General features: G+C 44.6%; 1 protein-coding gene across 3 annotated transcripts in view; it reads left to right on the forward strand.

Moving 5' to 3' along the window:
* Window positions 1-4,402: 4,402 nt before the first annotated feature.
* PRR5 (proline rich 5) overlaps window positions 4,403-23,501 on the forward strand; it is a 100,169-nt gene continuing 81,070 nt past the window's right edge. The window contains exon 1 of one of the 3 annotated variants that reach the window (XM_087722218.1): window positions 4,403-4,693. The gene's annotated coding sequence lies outside the window, so the exon portion shown is untranslated. The remainder of the gene's footprint in view (window positions 4,694-23,501) is intronic. The other 2 variants (XM_087722217.1, XM_087722216.1) reach the window with 2 other exon arrangements.

The following is a 23,501-nucleotide window of genomic DNA, read 5'->3' on the forward strand; positions in this document are numbered from 1 at the left end:
TGAAACTTTAAAAAGGTCATGCCTGAAGCATGGTAGTAGATGAATGGGAGGAAACAGGGAAGATTTGTAAACATAGTCGTGTATATGTTGGGGGTAAGAGAGATGTAGTTTCTTTTCCTTTCAACTTTCTTTCTTCTAATTTATTTTGCTCACAACTTCTTGCTGTTTTGTCTATGCTTTGCACAACCCTGGGTATCCTGAAAGGAAAAAGCATGAAACCTCTGCTGAGAATAGCTAGAGTCACTCGCAGAGCCAAAAAAAAATTATATTGAATGGTATGGTTAATAAATAGTAAATATAAATACTAGCTGATAACCTGGTTCTGCTCCAGTATTTATTTATCCCAACCCTCCTTCCATGAACGCCACCACAATTTCTAATGTTGGATCTTCCCCCTTACCAGAGGGATCTTCCCCCTTACCAGAGTGTGGAGTACTGTGAAGGCATTACCATGGCAACTCCACAGCGCTACACAGTAGAATCCATTTTAAGGCAGTACAGTAGAAGCCATTTTAAAGCACAACAGGCTGTATCTTAACAGAGCACACACCTTGAGGGGTGTTAGGGGTGTCTTACCTCCACAGTATTTGTTTCCAGAGAGTTAAGTAATCTGTGTAGCAAGTTTGGTTGAAATTGCCTGAGGCATAACAGAGTGATCCTGGAATATACACGCACAGACAGAGCCATTTTTATAGGAGGGGGGGGAGGAGAAGAGAGGGGGAGGAAGAGGAAGAGGAAGAAGAAAGAGGAAGATGATATAGCCTTTTGTTTTATTCTGACTGCTTTCATGATTTTCTTTCCACATTTGCCTTATATCCTCAGCACACAACCTTGTACTGTCTTTATTTCACACCGCAGGGAAATTTTGCTCTTCTCAAACCTCATGTTAGAAGTAGATATTCATATATTCCTACCATTTTAATATGTCTGCAAACATACTTTTTTTTCTTTCTGAAAGCATCCTGAAAACAGATCACTATTTTGGGATGGTGGGGGGGGGGGAGAAGAGAAAGGCGTCCCCTAGATGTTGCTGAATTAGCAAATCCAATGTCCCTTGCAGGTCAGAACCAGAAATCTGCAACAAATTGCTAGCCCTAATTTAATGTTAGAGCTTCAGCAGTAATTAAATAGGGATTAAAAAGAGACTGGAAGTGGCATCTTTGTGGAGAAAGGGGGAATGAGTGTGATTAAGGTCCTTATCAAGTTCACAGTTCTGGGGTTTCTTGGTGGTCTCCCATCCAAACATAAACCAGATCTTACTGTTTTTAGGTTCTAATATTGGCCACTAAACTCCCTCTCCTGCTGGGCTGTGGCAGCCTCTTCTAAAGGTGTTTTCTTGGCAGCAAATATAAGGACTTGTTTTTTTTTTTGTTATTGCAAACTGCAAGGATATTCTATTTCCCAAATCTTGGGAAGTTAGAATATTTTGGACATGTGATGCAACACCCAGAAAAATACAGCATCCTTCACTTAATCTTCCAGGGAAAGATTGAAGGCAAATGAGGTCCAGGCAGAAGAAGAAGATCATGGCTTCAAAATTGAAGGGACTGGTTTGGATAAAACCCAGCAGCACTGTTGACAAAAATAGGATCACCAATATGATTGCCATCATCCAATGATGAATATGGGAGGAGGAGGAGGAGGAGGAGGAGGAGGAGGAGGAGGAGGAGGAGGAGGAGGAGGAGGAGGAGGAGGAGAAGAAGAAGAAGAAGAAGAAGAAGAAGAAGAAGAAGAAGAAGAAGAAGAAGAAGAAGAAGAAGAAGAAGAAGAAGAAGAAGAAGAAAAATAATCTTGAGAGTTCCTGGTGGTTCCCCCTCCAAGCCCTAACTAGATCCAACCCTGCTTATCTTTTTGAGGTTAGACAAGTTTGTGCTAAAAGACACTATAAATCAGGAAAGAGCCAAACAGGTGAGAAATGTGATTTTTACAAGATAAAGATGGATCTTGACAGACTTGAACAATGGGCAATCTAATAAAATGAAATTCAATGTAGGGAAAAGTAAAGTCTTACACATTAGGTGGGAAAAACCAAATGTGTATGTACAGATTAGGTGAAACCTGATTTAATAGCAGTAACTATGAGGAGGCTCTTGGAGTCCTAGTGGGCAATCAATTAAATATGAGCCAGTAGTGTGCAGCAGAAGCCAAAAAAGCCAGTGCAATCCTAAATTGCATTAACAGAGGAACTGAATCAAGATCACACCTATAAGGTCTTTCCTAGAATACTGCATCCAGTTTTGGTCACTACACACACTAAAAATATGTTGAGACTCTAGAAAGAGTGTAGAGAAAAGCAACTAAGATAATTAGAGGGCTGGAGGCTAAAACATATGAAGAACGGTTACAGGAACTGGGCATGGCTAGTCTAGTGAACAGAAGGACCAGGGGGTGACATGATAGCAGTCTTCCAATGCTAGGAACAAAACAAAATCACATGAAATATTAGTACCCTTTATAAAGTCTTAGTAAGACCACACCTGGAATACGAAGTACAGTTTTGGTCACCACATTACAAAAAGTGCAGAGGAGAGCAACCAGGATGATTAGGGGACTGGAGACTAAAACATATTTAGGACGGTTACAGGAACTGGGCATGGCTAGTCTAGTGAACAGAAGGACCAGGGGTGACATGATAGCAGCCTTCCAATACTTGGAACAAAACAAAATTTACTGACAGTGAGAGCAATCAACCAATGGAACAGTTTGTCTTCAGAAGTTATGGTTATGGTTTATTAAACTCGTATGCCACCCTATTCCCCGGGGGGACTCAGGGCGGCTAACAAACTCATAGGGGAGGGGGTAATACAAAAAACAAATGAGACAAAACAATTACAGAAAAACAGATTAAAACTCCTCAACAGCCACAACAATTCGAGTGGGGCTGGGAACTCGTCAGCCCCAGGCTTGCCGGAACAGCCAGGTCTTAACGGCTTTGCGGAAAGCCTGAAGGGTGGTGAGGGTCCGAATCTCCACGGGAAGATCGTTCCAGAGGGCCGGAGCAGCCAGAGAGAAGGCCCTCCCCTGGGGGGGGGGGGTCGACAGTCGACACTGGGTAGCTGATGGAATCCGGAGGAGGCCTAATCTGTGGGATCTAATTGGTCGCAGGGAGGTAATTGGCAGGAGGCAGTCTCTCAAGTGGTGGGTACCCCATCATCAGAGACTTTCCAGAAGAGACTGGACCGCAATTTGTCAGAAATGATATAGGGTCATGATGGTGAATCTATGGCATGCGTGCCGTAAGTAGCATGCAGAGCCATCTCTCTGGGCACAACAGCCATCGTCCGATGCTACTCCAGGTTCCGGTGCGCCAAGGAGTGGTCTCCCAAGGAGAGAGCCGAGGTGGCGCAGTGGTTAAATGCAGCACTGCAGGCTACTTCAGCTGACTGCAGTTCTGCAGTTCGGCTGTTCAAATCTCACCGGCTCAGGGTTGACTCAGCCTTCCATCTTTCCGAGGTGGGTAAAATGAGGACCCGGATTGTTGTTGGGGGCAATATGCTGACTCTGTAAAGCGCTTAGAGAGGGCTGAAAGCCCTATGAAGCGGTATATAAGTCTAACTGCTATTGCTATTCTGGTTTCCGGCACTCCTGCATGTGTGACCAGCTCATCTTCCGGTTTCTGGGGCTCCCGCATGTGCAAAGACCAACTGCTCTTCCAGTCTTTCATGCTCCCACACCTGCGAGCTGGTCCCCTGGTCTTCCAGTTACTGACATTTCCCCCTAAGCACCCTTGTGCCCTCCTGTTTCAGCACTCAGTGCCGAAAAGGTTCGCCAACACTGGCATAGGGGCTCATGCTTGAGCAGGGGGTTGGACTAGATGACCTCCGTGGTCCCTTCCAAGTCCGTACTTCTGTCTGTGTGTCTAGATGGGCTGCAGCAGAAGGCCCATTCTTGAAATCAGGAGAGAACGAGCACTTTGCAAAGTCTAACAAATGAGGACTAGGAACTCTCAGGGGCTCTCAAAACACCGCCAGAGCTACAGGGACACCCCCCCCCCGTCTCTTCTCCGGTCACCCCTACAGGGCGAGCGAAGCGAGGGACACCCCCTCCCACAGCAGCCCCCCTCCTCCGCTTTCTCCCCCCCCCCTCGGGCGGCTTTCCGCACCTGCTCCGTCACAGAGCGAGGAGTGGCGGAAATCGCCGAGGGACGCTTGGTGACCTTGGGGAGCCCGAAGCGGGGTCCGAGCGCCGCCGGGGGCCTCCTCCCCTTAGCGCGCGGACCCTCCCCGCCCGCCTCCTCCTCCTCCTCCTCCGGACCGGCGCATCTCGGCCGGCCGGCAGGAAGGAAGGAAGGAAGAGAGCGCTGCCCCGCCGCCCTTCGGCGCTCCGCGGCCGCCCCGCCCCCGGCCAAGCACCCCGCGGCCGGGGGGGACTAAAATGGCAGCGGAAGATAGCAAGGGGGGCGCCAGCAGCAGCGGCGGCGGCGGCGCCCGCTTGCGCAGCGCCTGAGTCCGGCTCGCCCTCCGGTCTCCAGCTCCACCTCCTGCTGCCGTCGCCGCGCCGTGGAGTCCCGGGTTCCACCGGGGTGCCAATGCGGCTGCCCGGTGGATTTCCCGCGCCCCCCGGGAAGGATTCTCTGGGTCCTTCGAGGCCGAGCGGTGCGGAGGAGAGCGGCGAGTGAGGGAGCCCTGGGGGTCGCCGCCGCCGCCCCGCGCAGGAAGCAGAGGGTGGTGGTCGCGGCCGCCCCTCGCCCAAGGTGAGCGGGAGGAGGCTGGAGGTGGTGATGGGGGGAAGGTTTCGGGGAGGGGGGCGGCGGCTCTCGGCTTCCTTCGGCTGCTTCTCTGCGGGTCGAAGCCGGCCGGTTCCAGCGGTTGCCGGCGATGGAGCGGCGCGGCTTCCCCTCCGAAGGCTGCAGAGCTGGACTTCAGTTCAGCGCGCGGGAGGGGAGGGGCTGGGCCGGCTGGGATTTGGAAGGGAGACCCCGGGGAAATCCCGGGACAGTGGCGCTAGTGCTGGACCAGACAGAAGGCCCGGACACATTTTTCCCCTTCTTCCCCTTGCTGGAGGGGTTGGGCTCGGCTTCGTAATTTCTCGCAGGTTGTCGATGTCGGCTGCAGCCCCCCCCCTCCGGCGCCCTTTGGGGGAGCCTTACAGATTAACAGAGTTGGAAGGGACCTTGGAGGTCATCTAGTCCAACCCCCACCCAAGCAGGAGACCCTACACCATTTCTGACAAATTGCAGTCCAGTCTCTTCTTGAAAGCCTCCAGTAGTGAAGCTCCCACAACTTCCGAAGGCAACTTCTGTTCCATGGGTGGATTGTTCTCACTGTCTGGAAATTTCTCCTTATTCCTAGTTGGAATCTCTCCTTGGTCAGTTCCCATCCATCCTTCCTTGTCTAATGGATGCAGCTATGTGGGATTGGAAACCCAAAGAGGGGAGGGGGGCAAGGTGCAAGGAGGGGTTTGGCGCCAGGCTCTGGGATGCCTTTCCAGAAAGAGCTTCCCTTGGAACAATTTGCCTTCAAGAAGTTGTAGGGGGCTCCATCACTGAAGATTGTAAAGAGACTGCGCAGCCATTTGTCTGAAATGGTATATAGCCATGATGGTGAAGCTATCTCTCCAGGCACGCAGGCCCTCGTCCAAGCTCAGCTCCACCGCACCGCACGCGCCACCTCACCTAGGAGCCGAGGTGGCGCAGTGGTTAGGGTGCAGTACTGCAGGCCACTTCAGCTGACTGTTATCTGCAGTTCGGCGGTTCAAATCCCACCCGGCTCAAGGTTGACTCAGCCTTCCATCCTTCCGAGGTGGGTGAAATGAGGACCCAGATTGTTGTTGGGGGCAATATGCTGACTCTGTAAACCGCTTAGAGAGGGCTGAAAGCCCTATGAAGCGGTATATAAGTCTAACTGCTATTGCTATTGGTCAGCTGATTTTCAGGTCTGCCATGCAGAGCGAAACAGGGCGCAGGTGCGGGGAGCAGGGAAAGCAGGGGTCCCGCATGCATGCATGGGGGGGGGGTAATCACACATGCATTGCATTATGGGTGGGGGCGCGCCTGCACATACTTTCCGCATGCAAAGACAAAAAAGTTAGCCATCACTTGTATATAGGGTCTTCTGCCTGTGCGGCGGGTTGGACCAGAAGGTCCCTTCCACCTCTATTCCGATTAGCTTCCAGGTGCAGAAGTAGGAGACTGACCTGCCTGCAGCAAGGCAATCGTAGGAAAGGATGCGGTTGCTTTGAAAAGTCAAGGCTGCTTGGAGCCTTGGCTGGTTGGAGGCTCATTTAAGAATTGGAAGTGGAGCCCTGCAAGGTCAGGTTGCTTAGGATTTGGATGGGTTTGTGAGTGGATAACCTCCTGGAACTAAGCTTGTCCAACTGGAAAGATTATACATTGAGCTCAATACTCTGGTTCCCTGAAAACAAGACCTCCCCCAGATAATAAGCCCAATCGGACTTTTGAGCGTATGCGCTAAAATAAGCCCTCCCCCCAAAATAAGCCCTCCCTGAAAATATTGCAACACAGCAGCAGCCATGAGGTGACCACACTCGTTGCTTCCTGCACCTCAAAAATAATAAGACCCCCCCCCCCCGAAAATAATACCAAGCACTTATTTCGGGGGTCAAAAGAAAATAAGACCCTGTCTTATTTTCGGGGAAACCCAGTAGTAGAAAAGACTTTGTGAATTGACCCCCTATTTTTAAAAGTTTTCTATTTTTTATTTTATATTTTTACAAACCTATTAAGATGTGAACAGTGTGGCATCTGAATGTCATACCTTCTAATAGAAATAAAACATTAGTCATAGTTATTACTTTCAACCAACTAATATATTTCTAATGGTAATATATATTTATATAAAGTTGCAGTTTGTCATTATTCGATTATTCCAAGTTTTTCTCTTATTTTATTACATATAAGTGTATACACTAATATTCCCCTTTTCTCTTATTTCTATTGCTTATTCTAACTTTTAATTGTGTCATCCTTTGTTAAAAAAAGCTTTTACTTTCTATCCTACCTAATTTCTAATCATGTCATCTACCTACAAAAAAAAAAGGGAAAGGAAAGAGAGGAAATGAGAAGCAAAGCAAAACAATACCAAAAGCGAAAAATCATCTATCATCTCTTGCTCACTTCTATACTTTAATTGCTATGGTTTTTTTTCTTCCTTTTTGACTTGTCTCATATTCCTCTCTAAGATCTTTATCTTTTTCTACATCTGCTTCTTGGCTGTTCAGTCTGAGTATTTTTGCACCCTCTACCCTTCTCCACTGCCTAGTTTCCAGAATTTCTGCCCAGGCCCCTATCTCCCTTTCAAAGGTATCCTCCTGTATCTCCAATTCTCTTTTTGACTCTCTTGATATATTTCCTCCCTGGTTTAATTCACCAGTCAATGTTATTTTCTTCGTTGTCTCCTCATCTTCTTTGACCTCTTTTTCTGGTTTATGATCTACATCAGTGGTAGTCAACCTGGTCCCTACTGCCCACTAGTGGGGGTTCCAGCTTTCATGGTGGGCGGTAGGAGTTTGCTGTAACTCTGCTTTATAAATTGTATAAAGTAAAGTTACTTCCCTACTTTATAAATCACCATTACTGTGGAACCGGTGGGTGGTTAGAAAATTTTACTACTAACAGAGATACAAAAGTGGGCGGTAGGTATAAAAAGGTTGACTACCCCTGATCTACATGAATCTTGAATTAATGAGCGAAATAAAGTGGCATGGTGGTGAAGGGTCAGTAAACTGTTTAACTGTTTATTTCATTTGTATGCCGCCCTTTTCCCCCGAGGGGGACTCAGGGCGGCTCACAACTCAAAACAAGGGAAGGGGGGATACAAACAATTTGACAAACAACACAACAATACATAATTTAAAAGCGCAACAATCATACCATTCGAGATAGGGGCAACGGTTCTTTAGCCCCAGGCCTGTCGGAACAGCCAGGTTTTAAGGGCTTTGCGGAAGGCCTGGAGGGTGGTGAGGGTTTGAATCTCCACGGGGAGTTCGTTCCAGAGGGTCGGAGCAGCCACAGAGAAGGCTCTCCTCCGGGTAGTTGCCAGTCGACACTGGCCAGCGGATGGAATTCGGAGGAGGCCTAGTCTGTGGGATCTAATCGGTCTGGTGGAGGTAATTGGCAGCAGGCGGTTCAAAGTCTAATGTCAGATTCATAAGTTCTCTGCACTATTTGCAACCAGCTACATATCTCTTTCAGCCCAGTCTACCTTACAGAGTTGTTGAGTTGATGACCGAAAGGGAAATCCTCATCTAAGCTTCCTCTTGTTCTGGAGAAAAGAGGTGCTATAACTTTAATGAATATATTAAATGGATAGCCCAGCACACTGGGTTGGTAGAATATGGTAAGATCATGAGGGACTCAGTGGCTAAGATGCTGAGCTTGTCAATCAGAAAGGTCGGCAGTTCGAATCCCTAGCGCCACGTAATGGAGTGAGCTCCCGTTACTTGTCCCAGCTTCTGCCAACCTAGCAGTTCGAAAGCATGTAAAAGTGCAAGTAGAAAAATAGAAACCACCTTTGGTGGGAAGGTAACAGTGCTCCGTGCGTCTTCGGTGTTTAGTCATGCCAGTCACATGACCATGGAGACGTCTTCGGATAGCGCTGGCTCTTCGGCTTTGCAACGGAGATGTGTACCGGCTCCTAGAGTCGGGAACAACTAGCACATATGTGCGAGGGAAACCTTTAGCTAGAAGTTCATGCAGGCAGTTTTCAAGCAGGATATGGGGCCTTACACTGGAGACCAGAGTGAGTTTCTTCAGTTGTGTCTCCACAGATGCCAACTCCTGCCTATCCCAGAGCATACTCTCCTGCAAGGTACGATAGATGGGGCTAGCTGGAGGACCCAAAGGTGCTTTTTCAAGAGGCAACTGGATTTTCTGGGGTTTTTTTTCCCTATGAGATGTTTTGCTTCTCATCCAAGAAGCTTCTTCAGGTCTGATTCTTTCATTGAGGAGTGTATCTCAAAGTGTATCTCTCCACATTAACATTTCCTCTTTTTTATATCTCCTCCTTTCTAACTTCTGTTTCTATTGCCTAGTCATTGGTAGAACATATCCCACGTCAAGAAATATTCAGTCTCTTCTTTACCCTTAATAATGAGTTTTAATCTGTCCATTTCTGCGCATTCTCATATTTTCTTAATTACACTCTCATCTGACGGTACTTCATCATTTTTCCATTGTTGCGCAAATACAATTCTAGCTGCAGTTAATATATAGTGACAACAATTAATCAGTGGAAGAGATTGTGGGTGCTTCATCACTGGAGGTTTTAAAGAAGAGACAGGACAGTGACTTGCCTATAATGATACAGGGCCGTGATGACTAAGCTATGGCATGTGAGCCATTGCCCAGCTCAGGTCTATCGCGTATGCGCCCCCCCGCATCGGGTGTCTGCCATGCATGCGGGAGTCATGTGCGCATGCACAGGGTGGTGGTGTGCCCCCCCCCGCACCCCATTTTTGGTCCCAGGAGGCATTAGGGAGGCCTGCTATGCCCAAAACAGGTTGCAGGGAGTGTGGTGAGCCACCCGGATGGCCCGTTTTTGGTCCCAGGAGGCTTTGGGAAGGCCTGCTAGGCCCATAATGGGCCGCAGTGGGGGTGCATGTGCATGTGCAAGGAGATGGGGGAGCACGAGGGGTTTGTGCTCACATGCACAGGGGGGAGAGGCCCACATGTGTGCGTCATGCATGCATTGCATTATGGGTGTGGGCACGCACAGGCGTGCTGTCTCGTACGTAGACACATTTTCAGCACGTGAGGACGTAAAGGTTAGCCATCACTGATATAGGGTCTCCTGCTTGAGCTAGAAGACCTCCAAGAGGTCTTGAGAGACCGCCTGCTGCCAATTACCTCCCAAAGACCCATTAGATCACACAGGGTTAGCCTCCTCCGGGTTCCATCTACTAGCCAATGCCACCCTACTACCCGGGGGAGGGCCTTCTCTGTGGCAGCTCCGGCCCTCTGGAACGAACTCCCCGCAGGGATTTGGACCCTCACCTCTCTCCAGGCCTTCCGAAAAGCCGTCAAAACCTGGCTTTGCCGGCAGGCCTGGGATTGATGAATTCCCTCCACTCTCGACTTGTATGGTTGCGTGATTCTTGCTTATTTTAATTATCTGTATTCTGTTTTATGTTCCCCCTTTTCCTTTTTTGAATTGTTCGCCGCCCTGAGTCCTTCCTGGAGAAGGGCGGCATACAAATAATAAAATTCAATTCAATTCAAGGTCCCTTCCAGCTCTATTCTGATTGTTTGTTTGTTTGTTTGATTGATTGATATGTAAAACCAGATACACAGTCTTTTTGTCATATGGAAAAGAAACATTTTCATTGTTTCTTGCAGGCAAAGGTAAAAAAGATGAGACACAAACCACTCTCTAGAATTAGGTCTAATCTTAGTTAGAGGAAACTTAGGCTGTCGTCGTTCCTGTTCCTATGGAACTTTTTCAGATCAGGGTGTCTGTTGGCTGATCAAAGAGTTGGCCACGATTGTGGAAGGCCCTCTCACAGCCACCATCCTGACACCCCAGGACCACTTGTTTGCTTGACCCTTTCCCTCCCCGCTAATTAAATTGACCATGGTTGACACCGGCCCTCTGGTTAAAAGCCATAATCAATACTTCTGGAGCATGGAATGTATTCTTACTTGCTTAAGGAGCCAGCGATAAGGCCTCTAATGAAAACTCTCAGAGGTTCTTTGCAATTCTAGGTCAAGAAAATTCTATTTGGGGATTGAGCAAATTGAGCAAATGCTGACCTTGCCGTTCTAGAAGCTGATTATCTGAGCTCATTCTAATCAGGGTTTCCACTGGGAGATGGTAATTTGGTGCCTTGGGTGGATGATCTGTGTTAAAACTGGGCGAGGGAAGTGAAGCCCTACACATTCTCCAGGATCTCTCATCAGCTTTTGGTACCATCAAATATGGTCTATTTCTGTGAAGGCGCTGAACAGAACAGAATAACCGAGATGGAAGGAACCTTAGAGGTCTTCTAGTCCAACCCCCTGCTTGAAAAGTTGATATGATGCCACCAATGACAGAGGAGTGTGTGTGTGTGTGTGTGTGTGTGTGTGTGTGTGTGTGTGCAGGGAGGGGGAGGGAGGGAGAGGGGGGGAGTGAATAGCAAAATAAGAGAGTAGGAATGGGACCTTAGAAGTTTTCTAGTCCAGCCCCCTGCTCAGGCAGGAGACCCTATACAATTTCAGGCAAATGGTTATCGAATCTCTTCTTAAAAACGTCTAGTGTTGGAGCATTCACAACTTCTGGTGGCAAGTTGTTCCATTGATTAATTGTTCTCACTGTCAGGAAATTTCTCCTTAGTTCTAAGTTGCTTCTCTCCTTGATTAGTTTCCATCCATTGCTTTTTTGTCCTACCCTCAGGTGCTTTGAAGAATAGCTTGATTCCCACTTCTTCGTGGCAGCCCCTGAGATATTGGAACACTACTATCATGTCTCCCCCAGTCCTTCTTTTCATTAAATTGGACAAATGGGCTATAAACATGCATGGGGATGTGATGGGAAATAGGGAGGGAGGAATGACTGCTTGATGAAGAGCAGAGAAGTACAGAACCAGCTTTGCCCATAGTCAAGGCCAAGCACCCTGAGAATGGAATGTGGATTGCCCCAAGCATCTCCGTGATTCTCAAAACACCTATGTGGCTCTTCATTGGCTGAAGATGAACTGGTCATGGGGAGAGGGCTGGGATGAGGAGAAAAAATTGTAACCTTTTGCATGGGAAACTTACTTCTAGCCTGATTTTACTGCAACCAACAATCTTTAGTAAAAGAACCTATCACTTCAGTCAAATGGAGTCGAGGGTTCTTTCTTTCCTCGAGGATCTGATGGGGGCAGGTCTTTCCCCTGTTTAGAAAAATGGCAAAAATACATCTCTTCTACCCAAGTTTTAACTGTTCATTGGTTTCATGAGATTGATTTTAATTTTCTTTTTAATTTATCTTGATTGATCAATTTTACTGGTAGGTATCAAGCAGAAGGGCAGGACACTGGAGGCAAAAACATATGAAGAACAGTTGCAGGAACTGGGCATGTCTAGTTTAATGAAAAGAAGGACTAGGGGAGACATGGTAGCAGTCTTCCAATATCTCAGGGGCTGCTACAAAGAAGAGGGAGTCAAGCTATTCTCCAAAGCAACTGAAGGCAGGACAAGAAGCAATGGGTGGAAACTAATCAAGGAGAGAAGCATGCTAGAACTAAGGAGAATTTTCCTGAAAGTTAGAACAATTAATCAGTGGAACAAAAGTTGCCTTCAGAAGTTGTGAATGCCCCAACACTGGAAGTTTTTAAGAAGATGTTGGATAACCATTTGCCTGAAATTGTATAGGGTTTCCTGCCTGAGCTGGTTGGACTAGAAAACTTCTAAGGTCCCTTCCAACTCTATCATTCTATTCTATTCTATTCCATTCCATTCCATTCCATTCCATTCCATTTATACTACAATATAAAAATAATAATAAAATAAAAATAAAATCAATCTCATGAAACCATGAGATGCTCTTTTCATGTCCCAAATTTGGTTTTGGCCCCCGGGATTTCCCAGTGTCTCTAATCAAACTCTTATTCAGCTCTTATCCAACTCCAACTCTTACTCTGCTTGATTCTTTTCAAGATCTATAAACATCAACCAGGTAGTCAAATTCATGTGCTGTGTACTTTCTCTCACTCTCTTGCTCAAGATAATTTTTTTTTAACATGCCTTACATTTCTGAATTGCTAGAATGAATATAGGAGAGTTGCAGAGATGCCTCTTCTATTTGAAGTTAACAAGTTTATTTAATGGAAGTGTCTCCCCCCTTGTACATGGAATTGCATAGCATGGTTTGAAAGGAGGAACCTGGGCTTCAACATCTGCTCAGAGAGCCCCAGATGTCAAGGATTCCGCTAGCTCCCGAATTTCTGACTGGTGTTTGCATCACGCAGCATTGATTTGCAGTCAACAAGGATCTATGATGAAGCCTTGTGTGGCCTCCTGAGGCTATTCTGTTCCAGTATTTTGGGAAAATACAAAGACCTGAAAAAAGTGTTTACTAGAAACATGAGTACACAAAGAGAAAGAAAAAGGGCAGTCACCCATTGCAGTCTTTTATTATTTGCAAGGCATGAATGGTTCCAAAGAAATTGCAATTCTGTAAGCTACCTGGCTCAGTGGCTTGGGGAAACAGTTTATTTGCCACAGATGGATGAGCAGCAGTCTGTTTTCAATGTGCAACTGAAGCTAACACAGAATTGGCAAATCATGTCTGTAAAGAGAGACTGACTTTTTTTTAGGTGTTTCCCTTGTGCCAGAGAGCAAAGTAGTCTTCCTTGAGTCGAAATGGGTTCCTTGTGCTTCGTGTTGGTGTCCGTGACCCGTCAAAAGCGCGGAGGACAAAATCGCGCTCGACGAAAGCGCGCATGTGACGACATCACAGCGCGACGGAAAAAATTAAAAATTGAAATAAAATTAAAATTAAAGCAAGCCGATTCACATAAAGGTAAGGGTTAGGGTTAGGGTTAGGTTAAGGGTTAGGGTTAGGTTTAGAGCGTTAGTGTTAGGTTTAGCGTTAGGTTAAGGGTTAGCGTTAGGTTTAGCGTTAGATTTAGGGTTAGGTTTGGGGGGGTTAGGGTAAGGTTTTAGCTTTATTTTTACATTTTTCGATCACAGCGCAATGGTTTCGTCGCGCTGTGATGACGTCAAATGTGCGCTTTCATCGAGCGCGATTTTGTCCTCTGCGATTTTGTGGTGGAACCTTGGTGTCCATGCCGTGTTCAAATGGTCACTCATGCCCTCATCACCTCAAGACTGGATTACTGTAACACGCTCTACATGGGGCTGCCCTTGAAGAGTGTTCGAAGACTACAGTTGGTCCAGAATGCAGCCGCGCGAGCGATACTGGGTGTACCTAGATACACCCATGTTACACCCATCCTCCGCGAGCTGCACTGGCTCCCTATTGGTCTCCGAACGCGCTTCAAGGTGCTAGTCGTTACTTTTAAAGCCCTACATGGTTTAGGACCTGGCTACCTGAGAGACCACCTTCTGCCACATACCTCCCAACAACCAATAAGATCTCACAGGTTGGGCCTCCTCCGGGTGCCGTCGGCCGGACAATGCCGGCTGGCGGCCCCTCGGGGGAGGGCCTTCTCTGCTGCTGCGCTGGTCCTGTGGAATGATCTACCTGTAGAGATCCGGACCCTTCCCACTCTCTCGGCCTTCTGAAAAGCCACCAATACCTGGCTGTTCCGGCAGGCCTGGGGCTGTTGATTAATGTCCAGCCCCACTTAGATAGAATGGATGGTGTGTAATTTTAACAACTGTATTTTTATTTTTGAATTTTTAAATGTTTTATCTTGCTCTGTAAGCCGCCCAGAGTCCCACGGGATTGGGCGGCATACAAATTCTATTAAATTCTAAATTCTAAAATTCTAAATTCTTAGCAATCATACAGATGGGCCAACTGGCCTCTCCAGATGTTCCTTTTGACTTTTCAGCCTACCACACAGCTTCCCATTTAAGTACTGCCTTGTTCGGATGTTTGGTATTAGCTAAGAGTTTGCTTCCTGCTGAGAAGCAGGACTCCAGAGCAAGTGGGGTGGATAAAAGTAACTTGTGGAGAAAAGCTTTGATTCCCTTGGCATCTTTGTAACGACTGGTTTGCTAGTTTTAGCCAAACATTGGAATGCCGTGATTGTCGCATCCTCCCAGAGGAAGGTAGGACTGGGATGGCCAGGTGGATAGCGGAAGCAGAGCAAGGAGGTAGATCTTGCAGGAGAGCCCCAGGTGTCACTTTCCTTGATCTTCTGCTGGGGCTTCAGACCTGAGAAGGGTTGGGGTCAACCCCTATGGAAGAAATCCCATGGCAGATCTTTTGTGTTGTTCCTGTGGATCCTGGAATAAAAAAAAACCTTGGATTGACAAAGATTTGTTGGGGTGTTGGCTGGAGTGAGCTTTAACTTGCTTGTTGCTCTTGAGAGAGAGATAATGGGGATGAGGAGAGATTCTGCCTGACTTCGATTTATACTGAGTCTCTAGGGAGAATGTTTCCTGATCCAGGTAGAGATATAGCTGGCTACCATCCAGAGACTGAAGTTGCAAGAGGTTTGTAAAAGGATTGGGGTGTCAAGATTCCAAATAGCACCCAAAATTAAATCAAAGTCCAAGGCAAAGTATTGCTCAAAGTTCCAATTTATTAAGAGAGCCATGTTGGCACATCTGGGAAAACCCGAATCTGAAAACTTCCCAGTCCCCCCCCCCCCCCCGTTGAAAGTTCAAGATCTTCCCCCACACCCACAAGTCCATCACAAGGTCCAATCTTCCACTGCCATGCTGGCAGTTCCACCCATCCAGGTCCGGTCAGGTGCAGAGGTGCAGAGATAAAGGATGACCTTGGCTTTCTAGAAGGAATTTTGTTTTGGCTACATATCATCTCACTCCATGCAATCCCCCCTCCCATTTTCCCATAATAGAAAAGGCATAGTAGAATAATAGAAAGTGTGGCAGCCCAAAGATCCAAAAGGAATATGGCTGCAGGCCTGACATGGGTCTTCAGTCTTGGGATTGCAGTTGCCATCTTGATTTGGTTTTATTCCTTCTCCGCCTTTTTAGCTTCCACTCCTGCCTGTTGTTTAGTCCCCTTGGAAGTTACCTGCTTAAAGTCTTTTTTTTTTAAACCAATGTCTTCCAACCTCAGCAACTTTAAGATGGTGGACTTCAAGTCCCAGAATTTCTCAATCTTCTTTAAGAAAACAATGGCTTCCAAAAAATGAGACGTGGAAAAGAGAAATAGCTTTAAGAAGAGATGGGAAAGTTTAGCAAAGGAATCATGCGAGGACCTCCGGAGAAATTGAGTGTTGAGGTGCTGATATTCAATGCAGAATCAACGAAGACCCTAGGGAAAGGGTGAGGTTTTTGTTGTGTGATTATTATCTTGACTTTTTGATGTGTAGCCTGCAGGTACTGTTGTGTGTCAAATGTATATGGGGAGGGATTGAGACAGAGATTTCTTTTTAAGTTTTGCAGATGTTCAGTGGGTGTTTGTGTTAGAAATTGTTTTGGTTCCATTTGAGTCATTGTGTACGTGAAAAATCGTGTGTCATCCAGACTGGAAACGGACACCCACATACTTAAGAGTGAGCACTCTATTTTACTTATCTTGTATATTCAAGCAGAAGTAATTTGGAGATCTTTGTTTCCTGTTTTAATTTGTCAAAGTGTGTGATTTGAGGAGTGGGGGGTTAATTTATCAAATGATTGTCTGTGAAAGAAATATGAATGGTGCCCCCTAACTGCTAAGTTAATGAAAACTTAAGTTAATTATTACTCAGTTCTACAAGCCCGGACTACAATGCAATTGGAGTCAGGTTGTATATGCTATTGGGAAATCAAATACACAGAATAGTCTGATTGGCTGGAAAATTTCAGACACTGCTATAAATTACATCTGTGACCTTCAGAAGTTAATTCTGTACAGCTGAATAATTTTACTTGCACCGTTACAAAAATGCAGTCAATTTCCATTGTTCCCTCTGGGTTGGTTAAGAATGAAGCAATTGTATTCTGCAGGATCATAAACTCTGATCACAACTGCAGGAAAACTGCCCATTCTACTTTTTGCTTCACAAGATTTGATCAAGCAGAAAAGCTAGAAATTTGGGGTAGGGAAGCAAATTCCTAAAACCTCCCTTTTTTGGAAGCTGAATCTGGTTCCTAATCTTAAATTTTTGTGATGAACATACGTCATTAAAACTGTAGTAGAAATGCACCAAAAGAGAACAGTTTGAGCTAGGTGCATTTTCAGACAGCTTATTAACTGACATTAGATTGCATTGCATTGTAACTCTGTTGTGACCTTGATAAGCAATCTAAAAATTGTCAGAGTTTGTTGCATAAATTCAAATCCAGAAGCACACACAGATAACTGATGCAGCAGGATTCATTAACTTCTTTATATACATAGTAATAGATGAATAAATGTACAATACCAACAGGTGGTTCTTCCAAATAAACACAAGGCAGGAGAGTTACAGGCAAACACAAGCAGTTAGTTTCATTTCAGCAAACAAGCCCAGGCAGACTGCTAGTTTACTTCTCAGAGCAGCAGACTGCTTAAGTTTCTGTTTCAATTCTCTGCTCAGATCTGTTTAAGCTCCCATTGGCTGACTTAGTTGCTATGCCTATTCATTGGCTGACCTTGTTCCCATGTCTCTCCCAGTCATGAATATTTTAACAAAAATTAAATGCATTGTAGTACCGTCATTCAAATCAACAGTTTAGTGGAAATCTCTATCACGGGCTCCAGAGGGTTCAAAAATAGTCAAGACGGAGCCACATCCACGTAATAAAAGATCTAGTCTTGGATCACATGGTCAAATATGACTTTTTGACTTTTCCTTGCAAATAAGCCTACCTAACTGTATATAATAGCTTTCTAGTGAGAGATATACACATTAATCCAAAGGAATTCCTAAATCCCTTAAAATTCAGCATAGGAGCCTTTTTTTTAGCATTTCATTTTGGTTTTTCTTTTACCCTAACAGAAGGAGCCAAGGAACAGTCAAGAAATCTGTACCTGCTAATTTAGCTATTGCAGCCATTTATCTTGAAATGTTGTGACATTCCAACACAATGAAATGTCATTATAGCATATGTTATTATAATAAAAGATAATGATGTTTTTTTAGGGTTCCTCTAATTATCTTTCAAACAGTACGGCATTTAGTATGGCATACTGTGTGTGTGTGTGTGTGTGTGCGCGCGTGCAATTCCAGGTGGACCTTTCTGAGTTTCAGTGGAATTAAACATTGGCCATTTCAAGTTCTGAGATGGATGGATGGATGGATGGATGGATGGACGGACGGACAAACTAATCAGCAGTTGTTGCCAGTATTAAAGCAAACTTCGTCATGTACTTTTTGTTGATTAATTTTTATGTATTTATTTATATCCCACCTTTATTATTTTTTACAAATAATTCAAGGCAGTGATCATACCTTCTCCTTCCTTCTTCTATTTTCCCCAGAACAACAACCCTATGAGGTGAATTGGGCCGACATGGAGTGACCAGCCCAAAGTCACCCAGTCAGCTTTCATGCCTAAGGCAGTACTAGAACTGACGATTTCCTGGTTTCTAGGCTCATACCTTTAGCACTAGACCAAACTATGATGTTGAAATGTGTTTGAATATTAGTAGCTCGGGTTCAGCCGGACCAGTAGTAACTTGGTGTCCCCAAACCGGTTCTCTCGGCAGCACCATAAGTGCCACCATCTTGTTTTTGCCTTTTGCGCATGCACAGAGCAAGTCACGGTGCATCCCTGAGCAAACCGGCTGTAATGGCAGTCGGAACCTACCCCTGCTTGGGTTGGTAGTTAGGCTTTTGCTTTGAGCTCTGTGCTTAGCAATTTGACTGCAAATATTTAATCACCATTCGATGAGACATCGTCGGTGCGTTTTGACGAGCACACTTCAAAACACACTGATGATGTCTCCTCGAATGGCGATGAAACATTTGCAACCAAACTGTCAAGCTCTGAGCTCAAGCCAACAGCCTGACTATGATATGATGTTCATACTTCTGTTGTAAAATGCATAGATCTTATCCCACAGTGGCTTGACCAATGAAAGTTTAAAACTTCTTGTCCTACAAATCAAGGTACGGACCTCAGTTGCAGGTCATTAAACTTTTGTTTTTTCTTTCCATCCAGTAATTTTTTTATTCTAAGAAACTACATGGACATATCCCTGTAGCTTTCTTGGCAGGATATTTCAAAAATGGTTTGTCCTTGCCTCCTTCCTTGGGCTGAGGCAAGATGACTGGTCCAAGATCACCCTTTGTGTTTAAGGTGGGACTAGAACTCATGGTATCCAAGTTTCTAGTGTGATGCTTCAATCAATGCACCACACTTGGTCTCTAAATCATAATTAATGTGGTCTTAATGAAAAGGGAAATTTTCCTCTGTCAGTCATTATGTTTCTGCTTCCTTCTGTTTTTGCTTCTGCATTATAGGGTGTTTTATTACAAAAGAGTGAAAACTTCCAATGAGGGTTATTATGCTTGGCCCCAAACCAAAAGAATTTCTATCACTACTGCCAGCAACATGGTTATTTTTTTTTTCATTATGGAAATGAAGTTTTTCCTACTGTGTCTACTGCTTGTTGACTTTCAAATTGTTCGAGAATTAAAACATTCTGTTAGGCTTATTTTGGGAAAAGAAGGTGATTGGGAGGAGAGAATGGCTTTAGATGTATAAAGCACAGATCAAACATGTGTATTGAAATCAGGATTTTTTTTTTCTTTGCCAGGAGCATATTTGGAATTAACCAGATTAGCCTGCAAACTGTTGCAAAAGTCATTTTCAAATGCTTGGGTTTAATCATTACACTTTTGATTTATAGCGCTGTGTTTCATTTTCTCCCTAAAACATGACCGGCTGGGGAAATTCTGGGAGTTGAACTTCACATGTCTTAAAAGTTGCCGAGGTTGGAAAACCTTGTCCTAGTACTCTGATGGCTAACCTTTTTCTCTTCATATGCCGAAATCGTGCATGTGCATGCTATTGTGCGCACATGCGCACAGCCACAATGCAATACGCCCCCTGTACATGTGCACGTGAGACCCCTCCCCCGTACACCCTCTCGGCCTTCTGCACCATGGGGGGGGCGTTTTTGCTTTTTTCGAGCCTCCGGGAGGCTGAAAACTGCCTCCCCTGGGCTCTGGATGCTCTCCCTGAAGCCTCCTGGCACCAAAAATGGAGCACAGGAGGTGCATGTGCACCTGTGCATGTGCATGGAACCCCCGCGCATCTCCCACATGCAGAACACACCCAAAAATCAGCTGGTTGGTGGGCAAGCTTGGATGTGGCTTGCATGCCTGCAGAGAGGGCTCCACATGCCATCTGTGGCACACATGCCATAGGTTTGCCATCATGGCCCTAGTACAGGGGTGTCAGACTCGTGCCCGCGATCCATATGCGTCATGCTCTGGCCACGCCCCCACCCCCAGTTTAGTGAAGGGGGGAAAGTTGGGCTATGTCAATTGACGACAATGTGTCATCACGAGTTTGACAACTCTGCCGTAGTAGAAAGTCTCTGTGTTGATCAGTTTGGTGAACTGTGAAAAGGGCGGATGTGAGAGTTAGATTAGATCCAAGTAAGGAGTGTCGGGAATTGGAGAGGTGGATTACTGATTGATTGCTCTTCTGCTAGCAGCTAGAGAAAGCTGGTTTGCTAGGAACATCAACATAAATGTGCTCTCATCCAGATCAGATGAAGCGATAGCAATAGCATTTAGACTTATATACCGCTTTACAGTGCTTCACAGCCCCTCTCTAAGCGGTTTACACAGTCCGCATATTGCCCCCAACAATCTGGGTCCTTGTTTTACCAACCTCAGAAGGATGGAAGGCTGAGTCAACCTTGAGCCTTGAGGTTAGGATTGAAAAAAATCGAACTCCTGGCAATGAGAGCAAAATTAGCCTGCAATACTGCATTCTAAACACTGTGCCACCACGGCTCGTCCAATTGAAAGAGTTTCATAAAAGATCACATGAAATCCAAACTCAACCAAGCCAGCCCAAACTACATTTCAGTTCAGCATGTTGTTTGACTTACTCCAACATTGAAACTGATTCAGCAAACCACGTTTAAACTTAGGCTAGGGGAAAGTATGAACCCAGCCACTATCTAAATTGATTGGGTAATAATAATAATACCGCTATCACTTTGGAATGAGCCTGATAGAAAAGAGCAAATGTTTGAGCAGGCAAGAATAGGATTGATTAAAGTTAATGGCGAGCTCTCATTGTAGCTAACAAAATTTAAAAACCACAAACAGAAAGTTAAAAATGCAGAGTAAAACTAGCTAAAGACTATTTTATATGGCCATAAACAGCATCTTAATTTGGATTTGTCCCATTCAGATTAAGGCTGAGTTCTAGAGTATGTAAAATAAAATTTAAAGTTATTTTGAACAAATAAAATAAAATAAACCCTCAGCTATAATAAATTCTTCTCCCGGATAGACTTGTTAAAACCACAGGCTCTTGCCAATGACTGTAGGATATTTTTTGATATTTTATTAAATATTGTTACTGCATTGCTGTTACCTGGATTTATATTGTACATTTTTGTAGATATGTTTGCAATGAGACTGACAGATAGATATAAACATACAACGATTCATAGAGAACATGAGAATTTCCCTATAGTGGGCTATATATTTTCCTCCTGGTTTTTAATGAGTGAAAATTCTCTTTTGCGTTCAATTGTTGAGGTTTTTTTTTTCCCCTGACTGTGGTTTTGATGACGCAAATAGGGATTCAGTTTTCCAATTCGGCTGTGGAGAAGAAAGTTTGAAAAGATGTTTAGATTTCCTAAACCTCAAAAAGGTTATCAAATCTTTCAAGTTATCCTAGGAAGACAAAGGACTGTGCCATGATGTCACTAAGCAAATCACACCAGTGATGTAGCATCATGACTTCTACCAGAGGCTGTGGAGACTTAGACTCTAGTGTAGCTTTAGAAGATGGTCCCCAAGAAACATTTTTCTAAGCCAGTAAAACCAAATATCAGAATGCATAATTCTATTATGGTGGATGTAAATATGGCTTCATTTTATGATGAAGTTTTTAATATCATTTTATATTGGGAGAAAGCAATAGGACAGTGGCTCTTATGAAATAGAAACAAACTTCATAGTTATATTTTATTTTATATTTTATTGCAGTCTTTACACTTGAAGCGTTTATAATATTCATTCATTCATTTCTACATTGCCCATCTCACCTAAGTCACTCTGGGTTCTTTACTATATATATATATATATATATTAAAGTCACAATCCCTATATATATATGTTATATTTATGCTGATAAATAAATAAAGGGAGACTAGTATAGATCTATTTCAAGCTATTTAGCTCTCATCAGCTAGCCATACCCTTACTGGGAATTGAACCTGGGCTGTATTACATATTAGGCAGTTATATTAGCCACTAAGCCACAGGCTCGCCTCCTTTATCAGCTAAGCCAGGGAAATAGGTATGTGACACAATAAATGCACACACACACACACACACACACACACACACACACACAAGCATACTGACAGGATCCAATCTTTGTATTAAGTCATACTGTTGTTTGGTTGGTTTTTAGTTTAGAAAATTGTGTGAACTTGGTCCATTATGGTTTACTCAAACTATTATTTAGCATTTAGTGCCAAGCAGCCTAGTTGGGATTTACTTTAAAAAAAAATTAACTCGGAAATATTCACAAGAGGGTATGTATGTGTAGGTCACAAAATGCAATTTAAACACACACACCCCACAACAAACTGTGATCTAGTATAATGCATGAAATGTAGCCTCCGTTTTGATATTGAAGGATACTCAGAGACAAAGAAAATGAAGGAAAGGATGCCACATATTTTTACGGTAAAGGTAAAGGTTCCTCTTGCGCATATGTGCTAGTCATTCCTGACTCTAGCTCATCTGCGTTTCAAAGCTGAAGAGCCAGTGCTGTGTTCTCATGTGGCCAGCATGACTAAACACCGAGTGGTTCCTATTTTTCTACCTGCATTTTTACATGCTTTCGAACTGCTAGGTTGGCAGAAGCTGGGACAGGTAATGGGAGCTCACTCTTGTTACGCGGCGCTAGGGATTCGAACCGCTGAACTGCTGACCTTTCTGATCGATAAGCTCAGCGTCTTAGCCACTGAGCCACCGCGTCCCCTCCATAAAAGATCTTTTATGGAGATCTTACTATCTTACCAGTAATTTGTACCCATGCTGGCAAAACTTGAGTTCTGATGCATGGAATCTAGCCAGGCTCAAATTTATTTAGAGGGCCGTCCCAATTTCTTGTGATTCTAAATATCCACTACAAAACAGCTTGCCTCTTTTCAGCAGATGGTTTACTGTGAAAACGCAATAAGGGAATATGTCATTTTAAAGGACAGATACCAACCTACTTCAGCTGGAAATTTGCAAGCTGCAAAGGACGGGCTTGTTTTAAACCATCTGGCCTTTGTTCCTTTTTGGGAATTTTGGTTTGTAGGTGGAAAGGTAGGCGTAGCTTTTTTTGAAAGGCAGAATTGTGGCTAGAAGGATCTCAGACTGCAGTTTATAAACAGGCAATCTAAATTAATCTGCACTTGCGTTTTCTGGCCTGCCAAACAGCTAGGACCAGCAATGAATGCTAACTCCATGCTGACAGCTAAATTGAACAGTATATATTGCATGGCAATCCAGACTAGAAGAATTAGATTAATTCCAGTTCCTCGCCGCCTCTGAGATTTTGCACGATATAAATATACCTCTGACTAAAAGGATTTTTTCTTCCTGATTATTTATGTTTTAAAATTCTGTGCAGACTGCCTCAATTGCATACCCTTTCATATTAAACACCATATCATACTTCAGAAGTGTTTCTCAACTTTGGCGACTTGGAGATGCGTGTACTTCAACCCCCAGAATTCCCCATCCAGCATGGAACTTGATGGCCACCTTATGCTGGGGGTGTCTACCAGTGAGGGAGGGGGGAAGCAATCAAGAAAACA

This window comes from Thamnophis sirtalis, unplaced genomic scaffold, assembly GCF_051295495.1.
Source record: "Thamnophis sirtalis isolate CommonGarterSnake01/CBP01778 unplaced genomic scaffold, rThaSir2_p1.2 scaffold_9, whole genome shotgun sequence".
Classification (NCBI taxonomy): Eukaryota; Metazoa; Chordata; class Lepidosauria; order Squamata; family Natricidae; genus Thamnophis; species Thamnophis sirtalis.